Source organism: Mytilus edulis, unplaced genomic scaffold (assembly GCF_963676685.1).
Source record: "Mytilus edulis unplaced genomic scaffold, xbMytEdul2.2 SCAFFOLD_2068, whole genome shotgun sequence".
Lineage (NCBI taxonomy): Eukaryota > Metazoa > Mollusca > Bivalvia > Mytilida > Mytilidae > Mytilus > Mytilus edulis.
Genome location: NW_027268773.1, coordinates 1 through 18161, shown reverse-complemented (window position 1 = coordinate 18161; position 18161 = coordinate 1). Strand labels below are relative to the sequence as shown.

At 30.1% G+C, this 18161-nt stretch overlaps 1 long non-coding RNA gene across 1 annotated transcript; it reads right to left on the bottom strand.

Annotated features, from left to right (window-relative positions):
• Positions 1–12: 12 nt before the first annotated feature.
• LOC139508588 (uncharacterized) lies at positions 13–15304 on the bottom strand. Its single transcript, XR_011661338.1, has 3 exons — positions 14922–15304; positions 8892–8963; positions 13–271 (listed from the first exon to the last, which is right to left on the bottom strand). It is a non-coding gene; the product is annotated as an uncharacterized lncRNA (long non-coding RNA).
• Between the last annotated feature and the right edge of the window lie 2857 nt (positions 15305–18161).

Below are 18161 nucleotides of genomic sequence, written 5' to 3'. Positions count from 1 at the left end.
ATCATCTTTTTCCTCTTTTTCGCAAATTTGCGATGAGGGTCATGTTTTTTAGTCATAATCTCTTTGCGGATTCTGTTTTTACGCAGAAAGAATAGAAATATCACAAATAGGACTAATGTTATGATAGCTGGTATAATAATCCCTAGATAGAATAAGAAATGTAACGTCATGCTGCTGGTCATGGTTGAGGCATTCTGGGTAATTTTTGTGACGCAATGTCCTCCATATCAAAACTTCGAAATTCTGACTAAACCATCTTGATCGCTTTTGTCTGCAAAAGAACAAAAATACAACTTGTCATGAAATTTTGTCTTTTAAAATTTGAATAAGAAATATGACATATTATAAGAGCATGTTATGCAAGTGTATGATTGATCACGACGGTACGACAGTTATATGTCTGCATAAAGTTATAGTTAAAGGTAAGGAAATGTAGAGGTAACCGTGAAATCTACATATTTGTATATTACTGATACAAAACAAGCCCCTGAAATCAAAACAATATTTTAAGATAATTTTTATATTTTTATTTGATGAAAGTTGCCTTTGATATTTTTTGCTGTGAATTTAGTATAAGTATTTAAACTTGAACTTAGGTTTTGGTTTTTACAAATTTATCAGTTTATGTGAAAAATAAGATGTAAAGCACATTATTGTTGAAGATGGTATGCTGCTCATTATATAGTTTTGTTGCTGTCTCCTGAGCAATATCCCACATCACATTTTATTCATATTGAGTTGTGTGGTATGACTTTCTTCAGTCCTTGTTAAAAAATAATCAACAAAAAGCACAAGTAGGGAAAAAAAAGCCTGAGGTACCAAATTAGCCAGTTATCGACACATTTCAGTAACAGTTATCAGACGAAGTCTCAACAATAGTATATTCTCCTTCTTACATTAATCACATACTTGAATGTATAGCTATGAGGTTGAGAGATACTTGGTGAGCCGATCATCACTGGTATATATATATAAAAAAAGATGTGGATAAAAGATTGACCGATTTGACACGATCGGTGACATGTCGAAGACGAAATTATGAAAGGATTAAGGTTGTTATGTCGTGTTTTCTTTTGAATTTTGATGAGGGATGTTTTTAAGTAGGCTATGTGGAGATTTGTGTTTCACCTATCAAACCGATATTGAAAGAAACGTATGAATAATTTTCTGCTTGTTTGAGTTTGATTTCATTAATTTAAAATTCAGAATCGTTCAATTTATGGGTTTTGATAACATAGTTATGGTCCATAATATTTCTGTTATGGAAATGAATATGAATTTTTAGAACATCTCAATTAATTTTAAAATAGATTAATTTCCAAGATAGCATTTCGTTTAGCTCACATGAAATGGATATCTCAATGCATCAAAATTAATAGTTATAGTTTTTTTCTAGTCCTCGCTTGTAAAGGCATACAATGTTATCAATTTACCCCCCTTTTTTACCCCCTCAACCATCACTATATGAATAATATTTAAATGATATTTGACTGTTTTTTGTGGTTTATATCAAATTTAATTTATACTGTGAGCACATTATTTAGATTTATACCTTTTTTACATGCAATACTTTTGAGTTTTGAAACATGCAGGGTTTACCAAATGTGTTTGGCCTGTGATCATTCTTGTGGACTAATTATTAGCAAGATATTGAAGCATGTCATTGTGAATGTATAACAAAAGGGCTGGCCATCTGTTTTGAAACTTGAATCTCCTTTTCAAAATCATTTTTAAAATCTCAACATGCAAGATACAACTAAGAAGACATATTTTAATTACTGCAACAAATTTAACAAAATTTGATATGATCTAGTGTAAACTTAACCAAAAAGTAAAGTTTTTTTTCTTCTGTTGAGTCTTACAGCATACAGAAAACGTATGTTAAGCATTGTTATTGCAAATGTTTGACTGGATTAATATTTCAAGCTTCCAAGAAAAGGTGCAAATGAAGTCTTGATACTGGGGATTTTACATCAAATTTTTTGTGTTCCTTTAAATATATATAATGCTCAACTGTTGTTAATTAGGGCAATATAAAATTAAAATAGTATTATTAAAATAGTTTTTGTAACACGAAAAACTTGACAAAAGTGGTAAATAAAAAATAATTTATATGTAGGTCAGGTTAAATGTAATAAAATTAAAAGAAAGATTGATTTTTTTTTGTAATACGGAAAACGAATCCCATGAAATTAACATGATTAATGTTTATGTCAAAAAGATATCCTATTTCCTAGGAAACCCAGCTGAGGGCAGAAATTGGATTAAAAATGCTGCGTCCAGTGTAACGACTTTCATAAATGAAATTATTTCATAGGCCATTTCACATAGGATAGAATTGTTAAAAAAATCTATGTGGTTCCAAAAACTGCTAAACATTTTATCTATGCGAAAAATTGATTTAAACCTTCCCAATCTTTTCTTATGTTGTTGGTGTTAAATTACCCAAAATATATTCGAATTGGAGACTTTTTAAAAATTTTACAATCAGTAAATGAAGCTGAAATATTGGCTGATGATCTTCTTCAGCAGTAAAAAAGGTGATTTGGTACATGGTCGCTGAAGGGGGAATGCACCTTCTCTTTCCTTGTTTTTTAAAAATGATGATTATACGATATATTATATACCTATGGGTTTTGTTTATTCTTGCGTGATTATCTTTCAAGCAGGTGAATCTAACAATTGGGGACATTTTTGTGGTCAATTAAAAACCCCTGGATCAAATTTCAGTTTGAGTTTAATTGTTGTCTGCAAATTTAATTAAGAAACTATAGAAATCGTATAATAATTGAAAAACTGATTGTGTACCTTGTTAGTTTTGAGAATTGGTGATAAGTGTTGAAATTATGATTTTTAAAATTGTCATAATTACCAAATTATTGTACATGTAATTGAATTTTTTCATTGAATTATATTATTGTGTGAAAAGATATTGTCAACGATAATTGAATTTTCATAATTTTTTTGTTGACATGGTGTTTTGTATCTAGTTAAAATGTCTTGGTGGAAATTTGGTTACAAAAGGTCTTTCATTTTCAGACAAAGTTATAATGAGTTTTAATGAGACTGAAATAATTTTTTTTAACTGAAAATATAGATGATTGGGATTGAAAGAATTATTATTATATTTGGAAATTGAATTCTGTACTTTTAAAATACTGAACTGTGAATTACATATAGTAGTTTTAATTGGAGATGATCCTGAATCATAATTACCCGAAAGGTACTTTGTCCAATTACTATTTTCCCTTAGCATTCCATATTATGCAATTGATCAATCGGTTCTTTTTCATTCATATAGATGAAAAGATAAAAATTTGAAAATAAAATTTGTGAATGTTAATATGATTGAGTTCCCTTGAGTGTCACTTTTCAGATTATTATTTTTTGCGAGAACTGCCACCAAAAATGTAATGTTATGAAAAAAAAAAATGATCCTTCCTTGAAAGAACCGAATTCTTTATGAAATGGAAACTAAACAAAGGGAACAATTAAAAAAAAAGTCAAGAAAGACAAACAACAACAGGAACAAAAGAATATGAGACAATCATTTTTTTAAATATATAGGATTGAATGCCATCACATCAGGGTTAGACTTGTTTGAAAATTTTGTATCTGAAACATGATTTGGAAATTGAATATGGCGGGTATAAGTTTAACTAAGTAAAGTTCACATTAAAATTTGATTATAAAGTGAAGAAAATACCAAAGAGAGAGGACTAGACTATGTAAATCTTACGAAATGAAATTAATATAATACACAAAATATTTATTATGTATGTAAATGTGGAAATTATGCGATGAAGTCAACCATTATACTGAATTGGTTAGTAGTATCTTTAATCTTCAAAGAAAGAATTTAAACACATTAATTTGTAATTTTTAGTAAAGTTAACTTTATTGAATTTTAACAGATCCATGTTTTGAAAAACATTGCATGCCTTGTGGTTTCTAGTTATATGGATGTGAATTTAGACCTTACAATATCTTACACAAATAAACTCAATTGATTTGCAAGGGATACAAAGCAAGAGCCGACTTTTTCTAAATGGGCCAAATTAAACAATTTTCTTCATATTTGTACAACTTATTTTCTTAAAATTGTTTCCACCGTAAAATTCCACAATTTGTTAGCATTTTCTTCCATTCAATTGTGGACGAGAATGAAAAAGAAAAATTGATTGTTGGTATTTCGGTATGATATTTTAATGGCGTAATTCAAACCTAACCAAGCTGTGATTATTTTCTGAATGTTTATGGCCAGTGAGCAAGGCTGCTTTATGATATAATGTGCGCTGCTATTATAAAGAATATGTGGTCTCATTATTTTCACGCTGGGAAGTAATAAATTTATAAATATGCCTTACAAAAAACGCACAATGAAATTCATTATTTGAATGAAATCTGTCGTGATCATTTTATTCTATCAATTTTGACGATGATTTTACTTAATGCGGTTGACGTTTCTATTAAAGTCTTTCTGACAGTCATTTTCTGAACGGTTTTATGTAAAATTTAAATTAAAAAGATATTAAGATTTGAGTAGATTCATCAGTATTTAAAGCCTTCAAAAATATTTAGACACAAAATTGGGAAACCAGACAATTACTTAATGGCTGCAGTCTTGAATTATTTCCCTTTGTGATTCTTTAAAATTAGGGACAAGGAGTTCGCACAAGGAAATGTTTATTTTTGTAACTATGAATTTAAAATTATGCAAATTGTTTGTACATTGATGTTATTCATACATGTTTCACGGGGTATAAATTTAGCATCAACGATTACTAAATTATATTCCTGTAATAGGCTGTATGACAGAAAATGAAAAATAAAAACTTATTGAAGATTTCCTCTAAGAAATTTTGTTTAAAAACAAATTTACCTGTTTAAAACGGTAAGAACTAAGAATATTTCTCTCATTAAATTACATATTTAACATCAGGATCATTCCTGTCGTAATATTTTAAGCGATCCAGACAAAAATACCACGGAAATTTTTTAAATATTTCGTTCACCAACCTGTTGAATGAAATGTACGTATCCTTTTCTTAGACCACCAAGATATAAGTAAAATTAGTCACATATCCATTTACAACATTATTGTTTTAGATATTAGTTGACAAAAGGCTCAAGTCTCCAAATTGATAGATCAAGTCCATTTAACATATGCTATCGGATGATCAGAGACACCTTAAATTTTAACGTAAAGGTGCAAAAAGACATCAGAACAATGAAATTCCACCTGTATTCAAACGAATTTACCTGTCAAAATTCAATTAGACCTTACCTGTTCATTCAAATTTATTTATTCCTACAAAAAAATATTTCACTAATTTCCCATAATGTTGAAAAAGTTTTAATCCCAAGGATAAGTGTTTTAATCCGTACGATTTTATAAAAGTTTAACTTAGTCCATGTGGCGGAGATTACAATGTTATGTGTAACACTCTCGGTATTAACGGCCAGGTATCAGAGAAAACGATCTGTCCTCTGTATACCTTTACATGATATGGTTGAAAGGTCACCAACGGTGTTATAGTTGTCTCGGCAGTCGAATCGGTTTACCTGTATTTACATTTTGCTATTCATCTATTTTACCCTCTCATATTAAATACGGAGTTCAATACTTCTGACAGTTTATCAGACGTTTTTTTTTGTTTGTAAATTTGTTATCACAACGTTATTTCTATACATGGTATATATATACACAAGATTATACGCTGAACTTTAAGAGATAAAACTTGCAAGGTTTCATCAGACTAAAGTCTTAATATTTTTCTAATTAAGTAAATGTTGGCTTTAATAATAATTTTTTAAAGTTTGAAAATTGGGATCGGAATATGATATAGTGAAAAATCTGAACTCACTTTTGGTCTAAACACTTGACTCCTAGTGTCTGTCAAGTACTTGTTCGAAAATCTAGAGCTATAACATATAAAATAGTCCCCAGAAAACGAACTAACATATAAAATATTCCCCAAGATCATGAGACAACTCATTTATTTAAGTCCCTGGCATACACAGCAGAGAAAGCTGTAAGAGACAACTCATTGAGAAAAAAAAGTCCTAAAGTTGTCAAAATGATTAGTTTGAAATTAAACTGATATGTCTAATTAAGTAATCAATAGAAATTATAAATAATATCTTTTAAAAACAATGAAATAGACAACTCAATAAGGAACTCAATGCTTGTCAAAACAATCACAGTAATTATCACCTAATAAAATTATAAATAAAAATCATAAGTTATTTAGATTTATATGTATACAATCACAGCCCAAGGCTCAAATCAAATACTTTGACCTTATTTGTTTATTTCTACCTGTTATCAAATTATCACTAGTTAATTACCCTTAGGTGAAACATACATCTAATATTACTTTGCCAAAATTTTGATTAAGGAGAGATAATAAATCCAGCCATAAATATTTTTCTAGAGATAAATATATAATTTAAGGATTTAAATATGGGACAGACATATATTTTGATAGTGAATGACCATTTATTAGTATTGATTTTTTCCAATATTGACCAAGTCTACCACCCCATTCAATGTTGACCAAGTCTACACCACCATTCTAAGAGCTTTTGACACATTTCTACCTTAATGTAAAAACAACAAAAGAAAAGTTTCTTTGAAATCAATTATGAGCTTTAATGAAAAAGATATTTTAGTTTATTTATCCCAGTTTTTGTCCATTTAAATATATGTACAGTTTCACCTTGATATCAAAGAGGTGTTGATTTCGCTGTGTTTATTCTGTAACCGATGTACATTGCCTTTTTCCAAATATTTTGATAGCGTCCATTTAGAACAAATTTTCGGCTTTACTTTACTAACAAAAGACTTTGGTATTTCGATTATCCGCTGTTATGTGTAACCTGGGAAAAACACACATAAATCTTTTTCGTCATTTAAAAATTGATGTCGTTTTCAATTTTAATCGATTTATACCTTGTTTGTTTTTGACTTGAGTTCGATACTTTACAGTCTTTATTTTCCCAATCATCAAACAATTGATATATGTTTGAGTGTTCGGAAATAATATATGGTATACTATTTGTTCACAAATAGATAAATTTGACTTCTGTGGGACATGTTGTTTGGCTTTCGTTAATAAATAGGAATATACGCCAGACTTTGTAAATATCCAAATTGAATTATATCAGATCTTTTGTCCAGTAAGGAAAGTCCCTTCAGTTTCTTTTGGTCTACGCCAAAAAAATGATTTAAGAAAATGAAAGGTTAATATGGATATTTCAACTTTATTTTAGGTTATAAAAGTTTCAAAAAATAACTTAAATTTTAACCAGACTTATTTAAAAAATAAAAAGGAACTACATATCTCATTGGCAATGATATACATGTACTAATGAGTCTCCTTATTTAGTAGCTTGAAGTTTCATACAACATGAAAATTTAACATACATATAAAAAAAGATGTGGTATGATTGCCAATGAGACAACTGTCCACAAGAAACAAAAATGTCACAGCCACATTAACAACTATAGGTCACCGTACGGCCTTCAACAATGAGCAAAGCCCATACTGCATAGTCAGCTATAAAAGGCCCCGATAATACAATTAATGTAAAACAATTCAAATGAGAAAACTAAGGTCCTTATTTATATAAAAAAATAGTTGTTTCAAAGAAATAGATTTGAAATTTAAAAAAAATTAATGTTTTGAGAACTCACAAAACTTTTTAAAAAGAATTGCATTTAATTCTCAATAGTATGTTTTTTAGCAGTTTTATATTTAAAACTGAGAGATGTAGAAGTGAAGCCTGAATGCCTTCAGGTATTTCAAAAGTACAAAATGTTTAATCGATATCGCTAATTTCAACAGATGAAATTGACCTGAAAAGGACAACTTTAATTCTGATGTTTGTTTCATTGACCTTTGACTTCTTGACAGCTGTGATCATAATCCGATCAGTTCAATGCTTCTGCATTATTGCCCTTGTTTTGAAAAATAATAACGAACATCCGTAAATTCTCGATTGAGCGGACAATGAAAAGGCCAAATGATCGATAATTTGCCATGTTAAGGGAAACCAAGCTACCCCTCAATTACCGGTAATAATTTTAGGATTAAGATGTATCATGGTCGTTGAGGCGAATGCAGGGTATTATTTTGTACCAGACATGAGTCTATAATTAGCACAGGGAGGTTACCATGATTTGAATGTTAACTAATAATTAGGGTGAAAATAAAATTCAACAGGTTTCTGGATCATAACAGTGACCCTATTGAAAACGTCTGGTTTTATTTTCTTTTTTCCTAATGATGTGATAAAGTGGGTAAAAACATATGTTTAGTTAAAGTGCTTTTTAACTCATAGATGTAACTTTTTTTCTTTAAAAAATTAAATGTTTAAAAATTTTAAGATAAGCCATTGAAAAAACCTAAATGAAATTGAACATTAACCCAACAACACAATTAAGCAATATAAAAACTTCCTCTAGATGTAAAAGAAAAAAGTTTGTAAGTATTTCGTCCATTAAATAAAGGATAATTCTCAGTGAGATCAGAAGCAAACTGGGTGCGGGAATGTCTCGCTACATTGAAGACCTGTTAGTGACCTTCTGCTGTTGTTTTTTCTATGGTCGGGTTGTTGTCTCTTTGACACATTCCCCATTTCTATTCTCAATTTTATCCATCATATTAGGTTTGTTCAATGTATTGGTTTTTTTTTCATTTTACATGCATGCATTGGCTTTGCTAATTGTTGAAGGCTGTACAGTAACCTGAAGCTGATAATTTTGTTTCGTTTTTTCTGAAAATTGCCAATCATACCACATCTTTTTATTTATAAAGAAAGTTTATTTACTTGTAGGTAACAGTTACTTTCTGCTCTCTAGATTTATACGGAATTATTATACCTACCATTGCAAAATTAATTTGACTTTTTCTTAGGTAGAGAATCTTGTATTACATGTACATGTATGTGTAGCAGACCTGAAACAGAAAAAAATAGTATATACATGTGTTTCTGCTTTCTACACATATATGACAAAAATATAAAATAAGTAAAAAGTTATCATAATCATAATACCATGTAGTTCTTAATTAGATGTACTGTAAAAAAAAATTAAAAAAATTAGAGATTAAAATTGGGTTTACCCAAGATCTGTATATTCATTGTTGAAATCGGTTTAGACTGGTAGTTGAAAACTTCCTAATTTGCATTTAATTCCTGTAAGCTTTTGCCATTGAAACTGATTAAGAATTTAAGTTGATAAATGACAATAAACAATTTTTACAATTAAAATTTAGATTAAGAGTAAAAATCTGAAGCCACAATGTTAAATAAAATGAATTTCCTAACTCCCAGGTCAATTTCGTAACCCTGTAGACAATTTAAGCTACTTATGGCAGTTAAGAAATAATTAATGCTTAGTATAATAATCCTTTTATCAGTACAAGAAAGGGGTCTGAATATTATTTCAAAATTAACTGTTTTTACAATATTTCTGAATTTGAGATAATGACGGGCTGTGATTTTTTATCTCCTATATATTGACAGGCATTATCAATTTTTAACAGACAGAAATATTTCTCGCCTGCCGTATCAATTATCCCTTCGCGAGTTGTATTATTTGTCTTTGGACGGTAATATAGATAGCCCCCTGCGTCTAACGACCATGGTTATGAGTTCAAAGTATTTGTACCTGGTTTTTATCTAAATAAGGTGGCCATTATCTCATTTAAGTACGATATCGTTTACAGTGACCCTAAACAATACAAACGTACTTATCTCATCAGATAACCCAAGCCGTGTATTGTTCCTAATCTCATAAATTCCATTATTCAGAGAATAAGTAAATATTTATGAATGGTCAACGGTCCATTGTACCAGCGGAAGCAATTAGAGTAATTTTCTTGTTCTCATCACGGTAACTCTCAAGTATAGTGTTTGAATAAGGTCTCGTTTTATCATGAAATTATTTCTCTAATTTGATTGTAAGATTTTGAAAGCACACTTTACTTACTTTGGTAACGTTGAAGTATCCTTTTTGGTTGTAATCGGAATGATATTATCGGCTGTATTTACTCCTATATATTTACAGTGATCCCATGAATGTTTTATTACGGATTTCTGTAGTTTATGGTTTGCTTTATTTACTGATCTAATAGATAATGTACTAATACTAGATATAATAAGCCCAAGGCTTGTTAACGTTTCGACATGTGGGCTTTGTACACTATGAATAATAAATATTGGTATGCTAATAAGTAAGAAATGAACAATTGGTGAGGGAAAATGACCATATGTTTGTTTCACACCTATTGTGATCTTTACGTAATATGTGTAATTGTATTTTGCCTCCCTTAACATTTTTTGTCACTGTAACTTCCTGGAAAATGATTGGTCCCTGAAGAAATCATTTGTCTTTGATTCTAAGGAAGAATTTACTGATTTGTAATCAAAAATTGTTTCAAAAGGACGGATCTATAAATTATTGTAGAAAAAGTGACCATATGATTAAAAAACAAAAAAGGGGAGAAAATTAGATTTTTTATTCCATGATTGGTTAATTTATATTTAATGATTTTTTCTTTGTATCTACAATTGATCTTACTAAATGACTTTGTTTTAATGGCGTTTTCAGATTATAATCATTTCTAAACTAATGTAAGTCAATAATGAGTAATTATGAGTTTTCCTTTTTTCTTACATCTTCTAATGATTTTCCCTACTGTGTACAAGAGGGTTCAACAGAAAACATCATTCTTTAATCAACAACAAAAAATACCACTTACCCTGAATCAAAATTGGACCTTAGATGGCCCTGAGAGGAGAAAATTAGAAAGGCGTATCCAAAAACCACAAGTCATGGAGAGATGGACAACACCAGAGGGACGAAAGAAAAAATTGAGGCAAACAATTTAATTGATAAACAACCATCCACAAAATTCATAATTACACTTAAACGTTAGCATTATTTTAAGATGAAACCATCATAAAACCACACCAAAAAAGTACAGAGATTATTAATAATACTTTTAGACTCATAAAATAGATTCCTATAAATCAGAGGGGTGTAGACTACAGTAGATTATAATCATAGTTTATGATTAAATTTGGTATACTGTCCCCATACAATGAAAGTTTGTGATGATGGATGGTTACTACAAAGGTCCACTTACAATGTTATATTTTACGATAATAAAAATGTAATATTTTAAATCTAACAAGCAGCGTGAGGTCATCATATTTACTGTCCGCCAAGAAAATGTTTATGAAAGATTCAATTGAAAAATGATTATACTACTCGGGTTTCATCAAAAGACTTTTGTGTCCTTTCTTGGCTATAAACTATCTTTAATGTTCACCTCTATAAAATAAGAGAAATGGATTCAAATTAAAAGGTTCAGCTATCACAAAATGATGTCTTGCAGTTTCACACTGCAGTATAACTTATAACCTGAGGATAATAAAAATACAGTGTTGTAAACACGATGAAGGGCATTTTCATACTTATTTTTTTTTAAGTTTCAATACATCTGTAAAAGTGTCTTTGACCCTCTCATTTCCCCCCAAAAAGTGCTCAATTAGTAACTATAGGCTTTTAAATTGTCAATTTTTTCAAAGCTTTTTCTATTATATCAATACATGTATATCCATATTTGGTTTATCATTTCAAAATAGTTTGTAGTTTGAACATGGAATGTCTTAAATTATGTTCCCTTTAAAAAAAATATTTAGATGGAAGGTTTTTCTTCAACATTCTTGCTAGTATTATTACACAAAATGTCAGCTTTATCAAGGGAAGTAACTTGAAAAAAATGGAAAAAAAGGGTTAATGATGTCAACTAATGCACATGTATTAGCATTCACTGAATCATTCCTGCTCTCTCAAACTTGAGAAGGTTAGAAAAACTGGTACATTTTTTATTGGATTCTTTTGATGGTTAATGGATTTTAATTTCATTACCTCTGGAAAATAAAAGATAAGTTGTTTAATTAAATCGTGGAGGTATTTGATTAAGCTCAATAGTGCCTACTTGGCTTAATTTGATTTTATAATACAATAAGTGATAGCACTTTATTGAAGATAAGTTGTTTATACTAATGATGCAAGGTTGGTATTTCTTCAAGATATTGGTGTCACATGGAAACAGTTAGTGTAGCTTTTTTGTGGTTTGTTTGAAGAATGAAAGATGCTCCTACTTGAGAATTTTTGTATTTTATACATTGGCATTTCATTGATTCAGGAATAAGATGTTATAATCAATGTTTTGAAATAACAGATAAAAGGGGGAGGGGAGAATATGTATAAAGTGTTAATTAGTAGTATTTCAGAACCAGTGTGTAAATTTACAGTATGAAAATAATGTTTTATAAAAGACAAGTTTATTATGGTTACTGGGAGGGGGATGAAACCCATAGAGCAAATTCTGTGGTTGAATGGGATATTTTAACATTGACCAAGTACTATATGCGTCCAAGATTTTGACCTAATGGATTTCAAATACACCCTATCGTAGAAACTTACTTTTATATTGTCAATAATAGAAAACTCTGAAACAAAATGATTATCTCCCCCCAAAAAATATTGGGAACAGATAATAAGTCATGTTAGGAAGGGGAGAATTAACTACATGTAAAAACTTCTTCCTAAATGAATTATTTAATACTACACTAAATGCATTGATTTTCACTAAGGATTGAACACAAAAATATCTTAAGGCCATACATAAAATGTGTACTTCCTACCTCTTATGAAAAGTTCGGTGAAAAAGTCGTGTCCTAAACCCAGCCCCGGGTGTTCTTAATCTGAGATCAGATATTCCTTCTGATATAAACAAGTTCGTGTTGATATTGAAATCAAATTTAAAGAAATCGTCGATCTGGAATTAAAATTATATTTAATTTTTTTTCAACTTGGATGAGAAATTTAAGAATTGTTGAATAACTTTGTTTGGAGAAATTACAAATTTTATTACATTTTAACACGTCTTTGATAGCTACCCACCCTAAGGGAAATATATGTCCTTTTATGAGTGTTATGTAATACGTAAAAGATGTAATTTTCACCTTACAACTAATAAACCATTTTTGAGGGTGACATCAGGGGGGTGCTAATTGTCTTTAATTGATGTCTTTAACTTGGAATTCTTTTGAAGTTTATTGACTGGTAGGGAAAATTGAAATTGTCAAAGTATTGTTTTTTTATTGATGGTAGACATATAAGAGGGGGGCAGGACCCTTTTGGGATCCGGTAATTCTTTTTTCAAATTTCGAGATGTCAGGATTTTAATTTCTTTAAATTCAGGACCTCAGGATTTCATTTTTAAAGCATGGGTTTTCAGGATCAGGACCCTTCCAACCTCCCCTCACATAAGCATTCAGATTGGTTTTGGTTTTGTTTTTTTTGCTCATGGAAAATTTTTTTATGGTGAAAACAATCATCATTTAATACTTGGAAGAAATAATAAAAACACAGAAGCTGTCCAATAACAAATCAGTTAATGACTGAATAAATAAATAAATAAAGTGATTGTCAGAAAAAGTTGTCAGTTATATTAATGGTTTCCATTATATGTCCTGTAATATGATAAAGGTGTTTAGTGGATGTTTAGTTCTATCAATGATTTTAAGTTCCAGGGTAAAACTTCACTCATTAAAGACCAATAAATGAATATTGGAACAATTAACATTCTTATAAATTGTATATAGAATGGTAGATTGTCTGATCTGGGGGGAAAATATGAAAACAAAAAGAAATCTCAAAAGATAAAAACAGGGACAGCTCTCATTAATGATAGGAAAGGACTCTATACTTTTTTTGCACTCTCAATTAATCCTTGGGTGAATAAATAAATAATTGTGGTATGTATATACATCAATGAAACAACAACAAAACAACACAAACAGAAAAGTCTTTGATTGTTGGTGCTTGTCGTAGAAGAGTGAAACAATTTTTCTCTATGACATTTAAAGTCATGCAAGTGGTACCAAGCAGAGACCTGGCTTGAAATAATTCTATTTTCCAAGGAACAGTACAAGTTATAATTGTTATCCATCTCCCCTTCAGAAAGGTCTTACTGATTTTCAACTTAATCTTCCTAGAAAGATCATCAAAACATGCCTGTTTTTCAATACTTGTAGCATGGATACATAGACCTAATGGTTACTCTTTGATGAGAAGATTCCATGGCGGGGAAGGCGGGGGGGGGGGGGGGGGGGGATGCAATGAGGTCTTGACTTTTGATTGATTTTTTTTCTTCACACTATTGAATAAATCTTTTTAGTTGAAATCTATTTGGTTATTTTAGAGTTTAAAAAATAAGTCATTGATTCAGTGATTCACTGTCAAACAATCATAAGTTACCATCATAAGTATGTTGATGGTTTTCTGTAACAAAAGAAGAAGATCTCAGATATACTAGCGTTGGTATTATTTGTCAAGTCTCAAATGTACCAACATAGTTATCACAGAACTTCTCTGACATCAATTAGCTGTATGACACACTATATCATAAAATAAAATAATATTTGTTTATTTGTTTTTGACCGTGTCATTTGGTCATACATAGGTCATTTATATGTTTACAAAATCCCAAGCAGGCCTTCTTTGTAGGTAAGTCAAAGAGATTACAAATTATTTGAATATTTCAGACAATGTCATTTAAAATACATTTAGGGCAGAGAAACATGTCCTCCGGAGATAATGTGTTTTTTTGACAGTTTTACGAGGTCTGGGTTTAACCACCTGTGCAAGGTGAGATGCAAATATTATTCTTATTTAATAATACAATGATTTATAAATTATATTTTTGATATCATATAATAATTTAAAAGTCATTAGCAACTCAAATTGCACAAAACTATTTGGTCTAGTCAAATTGACAAGGAAAGAAATTTAAGCTATAATTTCGTCATTTACAATTTTCTTCTTTCATTCTTACCTGTAATTTTTAAACGCTTAGATCATAAAAATATTAAGAAATTGACCTGGCAATACACATCCCAAAGACACAGTACAAGTTGTAATCCATTAACTATGACAGCCAGCTAATCATTCAATCGAAAGGTAAATTAAATCCATATACCAAATACACAGTATATATTTATCACAAAACTCTCAAGTATTGATTTAATTAAGTCTTTTCTCCAGCAAAGTATTCAAATATTCAGGTGCCTTTTGCCTCTGTGTGTGATGATCATGGTAATATTTGAATTCTTTTAAGCTTTAAGGTGAAGAGATGAATAGCTTGTCCTGAAGACTAAATAATTGTAGTCAGTGAACTATACTTCTTTACAACTATTCACTTTTTTTTTCAATAACTGTGATTACACTGTATGTCACTCAAAACCACTAGCTCCGCCCCTGTACTCATCCCAGCCAATCAAGTGTGTCTAATTACTTACCTGTGTTAAATCTATTTGATCAGAGTGACTTTGATCTTTACAATAAATTAGGACCATGTCAATAAAAACAACTTATTGAGAAAATTGGAACATTAATATATGATAATGGATTTGCAGTAGTAGCTTTTATAGAAATAGTACTGTATTGATTTGGCACCTGCAGAAAGTTATATCAAAATATAACAGTACAATTTAATTACTTGTTTTTCTTCAAATTTATGGATTTATTTCAATGATGAATTCTCATCATGAAATAATAAATATAATTTATTAATCTTGATATTTGGAAATAATTATTATATCTGAAGCACTGCAATTTTTAAAAAAGTTTGGGGGGAGATGTAGTGAGATATAATGAATGAAACTGAAAGGAATCTAAATGTAATTCTAAAATTTAGCATCTTTAGAATTTATATCTACACTAGTGTAGTTTTGGTAGGGTGCTTATATCCTTTAGCATAGTTAGTTAGTGCATTAAAGACAAGGTAATGGGTTTTGTCTTAGGCCAAGTCATTAGATGGAAGAATGATACTTGTTGTTTCTGCACATTGTTAGTGAGGCTGGAGTCCATTTGTAAGATTCATTTATAAGTCCAATAGTAACAGAGCAAATACTTTACTTGCACAAATTATCTGTTTTGTGGACTGACAATGATAATTCTCCCTGTGGTCTTTTATCATGAAAGCTTTTGTATTTTAAATAAAATCTGGCTTATGTGTTTTGCTAATTGATATTTGGAGTGCAGCTACCGGTCTTTGAACTAATGCTTTATTGTAAATGCATGGCTTATAGATATACAGAAAATTATCCAGCCAGGGATATTTATGTTGGATCCCTAGGGTTTTCAATTATCTAATGACTCATGTCCACTGTTGTTATACATTTGTTCTGAATCTACAAAACTTGTATGTTGCCCATGAATATTTAATAGTGATGCTCTTAGTATATAGAAATGTTTCTTTATTGAAAAAATATTTACAACCCATAGGGTCTTTTTATCAGGCCATGGTAAAAAAATGTTCAGTTTTCTTGTCTTGCTTAAACTAATTACCTTTGGACTTGGAGTATGCTTGTATTGTTATTTTAAAGGACCACTGCATATATGTCAGTATACTAGTATAAGCAAAAAAGATTAAATGAATTTAAAAAAAAAACCTGAAGAAACAAGAAAATCACAGTTTCAAGTGTGAAGTAATGTCACAAGTCATTGTTAATTTTGGAAGTAAATATAACACTGATCTTTTAGCTGAAATGAGCAAGAAGAACAACAACAACAACAAAATATATGTAAAACAGTTGTTCCTATATGTTATATATATATATATATATATCTGACACAATATTTTTTTTTTATTTGAATTATAAGTTATCCATATGGTTCTATTAATTATATAAAGAACACAATTTGTATATTTACTTTAGAGAAGAAATAAATCAAGTGAAATATTTGGGACAAATAATTTATATATCACTTGAGGGCAGTTGTCTGACACAGAACACATACAATATATCACAATAGGGTGGGATTAGGTTAAGGGTCAAAGGATCTATTGTTCCTTTTTACAAGTTTTTCTGTTATTTATTCAGGAAGGGTGGATAATTGAATTATCTCTTGGGCACAGATTAACACATTATTAAAGTATTTTCCTGTCATAAAATATTGTTTAGAAACTAGATTATCACCCAATGAGACAATTATATGTTGTAAAATTTATTATTTATAAATGAGATTATCTCCCCTATTGTTTAGATAAGGGATTATCTTTCCTTTGTTTAAGATGGATTATCTACCTTGGATGTAATAGATAACAGGATTATTACACATTTATAAAGACCATAATGATAAAAGGCTTGTGACGTTAGTTTCAATGTAAATTTCAGGGTGTGAAAATATTTAGGTATCATTAGGTCCAATATAAACAAAGACGATAATCATATTTCTTACTAGAAAATATTTGTATATTTCATTAAGGTAGTCTAGTGACCACATTATATAAAGATTTAAAAAATCTTCAAATGAACTGTTGAACTCATACTTAAGACTACTTTAATTTAAAGTACATATATTTGGAATCCTGTATAACTGAGAAAGAAAATGTACAATTAGGCTAGACACTCCGCAAAGTATTCATGGTACCGAATACATTCAGTAATTGAATCAGGTTCCTACCTGGAAAAAGAAGAATATAATCATTTAGTTGCCATCATCTCTTATATTCATAAAGCCTGCATGCTTAAGTTTAATCCTGCCACTTTCTGGATGTGCCTGTCCATAGTCTGGAGCCTGTAATTCAACAATTTCAGTTGTTGTTGTCTGTTGGTGTATGTCATTTTTTTTCCCGCATTTTTTAGCTCACCTGTCCCGAAGGGACAAGTGAGCTTATGCCATCACTTGGCGTCCGTCGTCGTCCGTCGTCTGTCGTCCGTCGTCCGTCGTCTGTCGTCGTAAACTATTTCAAGAATCTTCTCCTCTGAAACTACTGGGCCAAATACTTTCAAACTTTAACTGAATGTTCCTTAGGGTATCTAATTTATAAATTGTATCCGAAGTTTTGATCTATCAACAAACATGGTCGCCATTGCTAAAAATAGAACATAGGGGTCAAATGCAGTTTTTGGCTTATAACTCAAAAACCAAAGCATTTAGAGCAAATCTGACATGGGGTAAAATTGTTTATCAGGTCAAGATCTATCTGCCCTGAAATTGTTTCAGATGAATCAGACAACCCGTTGTTGGGTTGCTGCCCCTGAATTGGTAATTTTAAGGAAATTTTGCT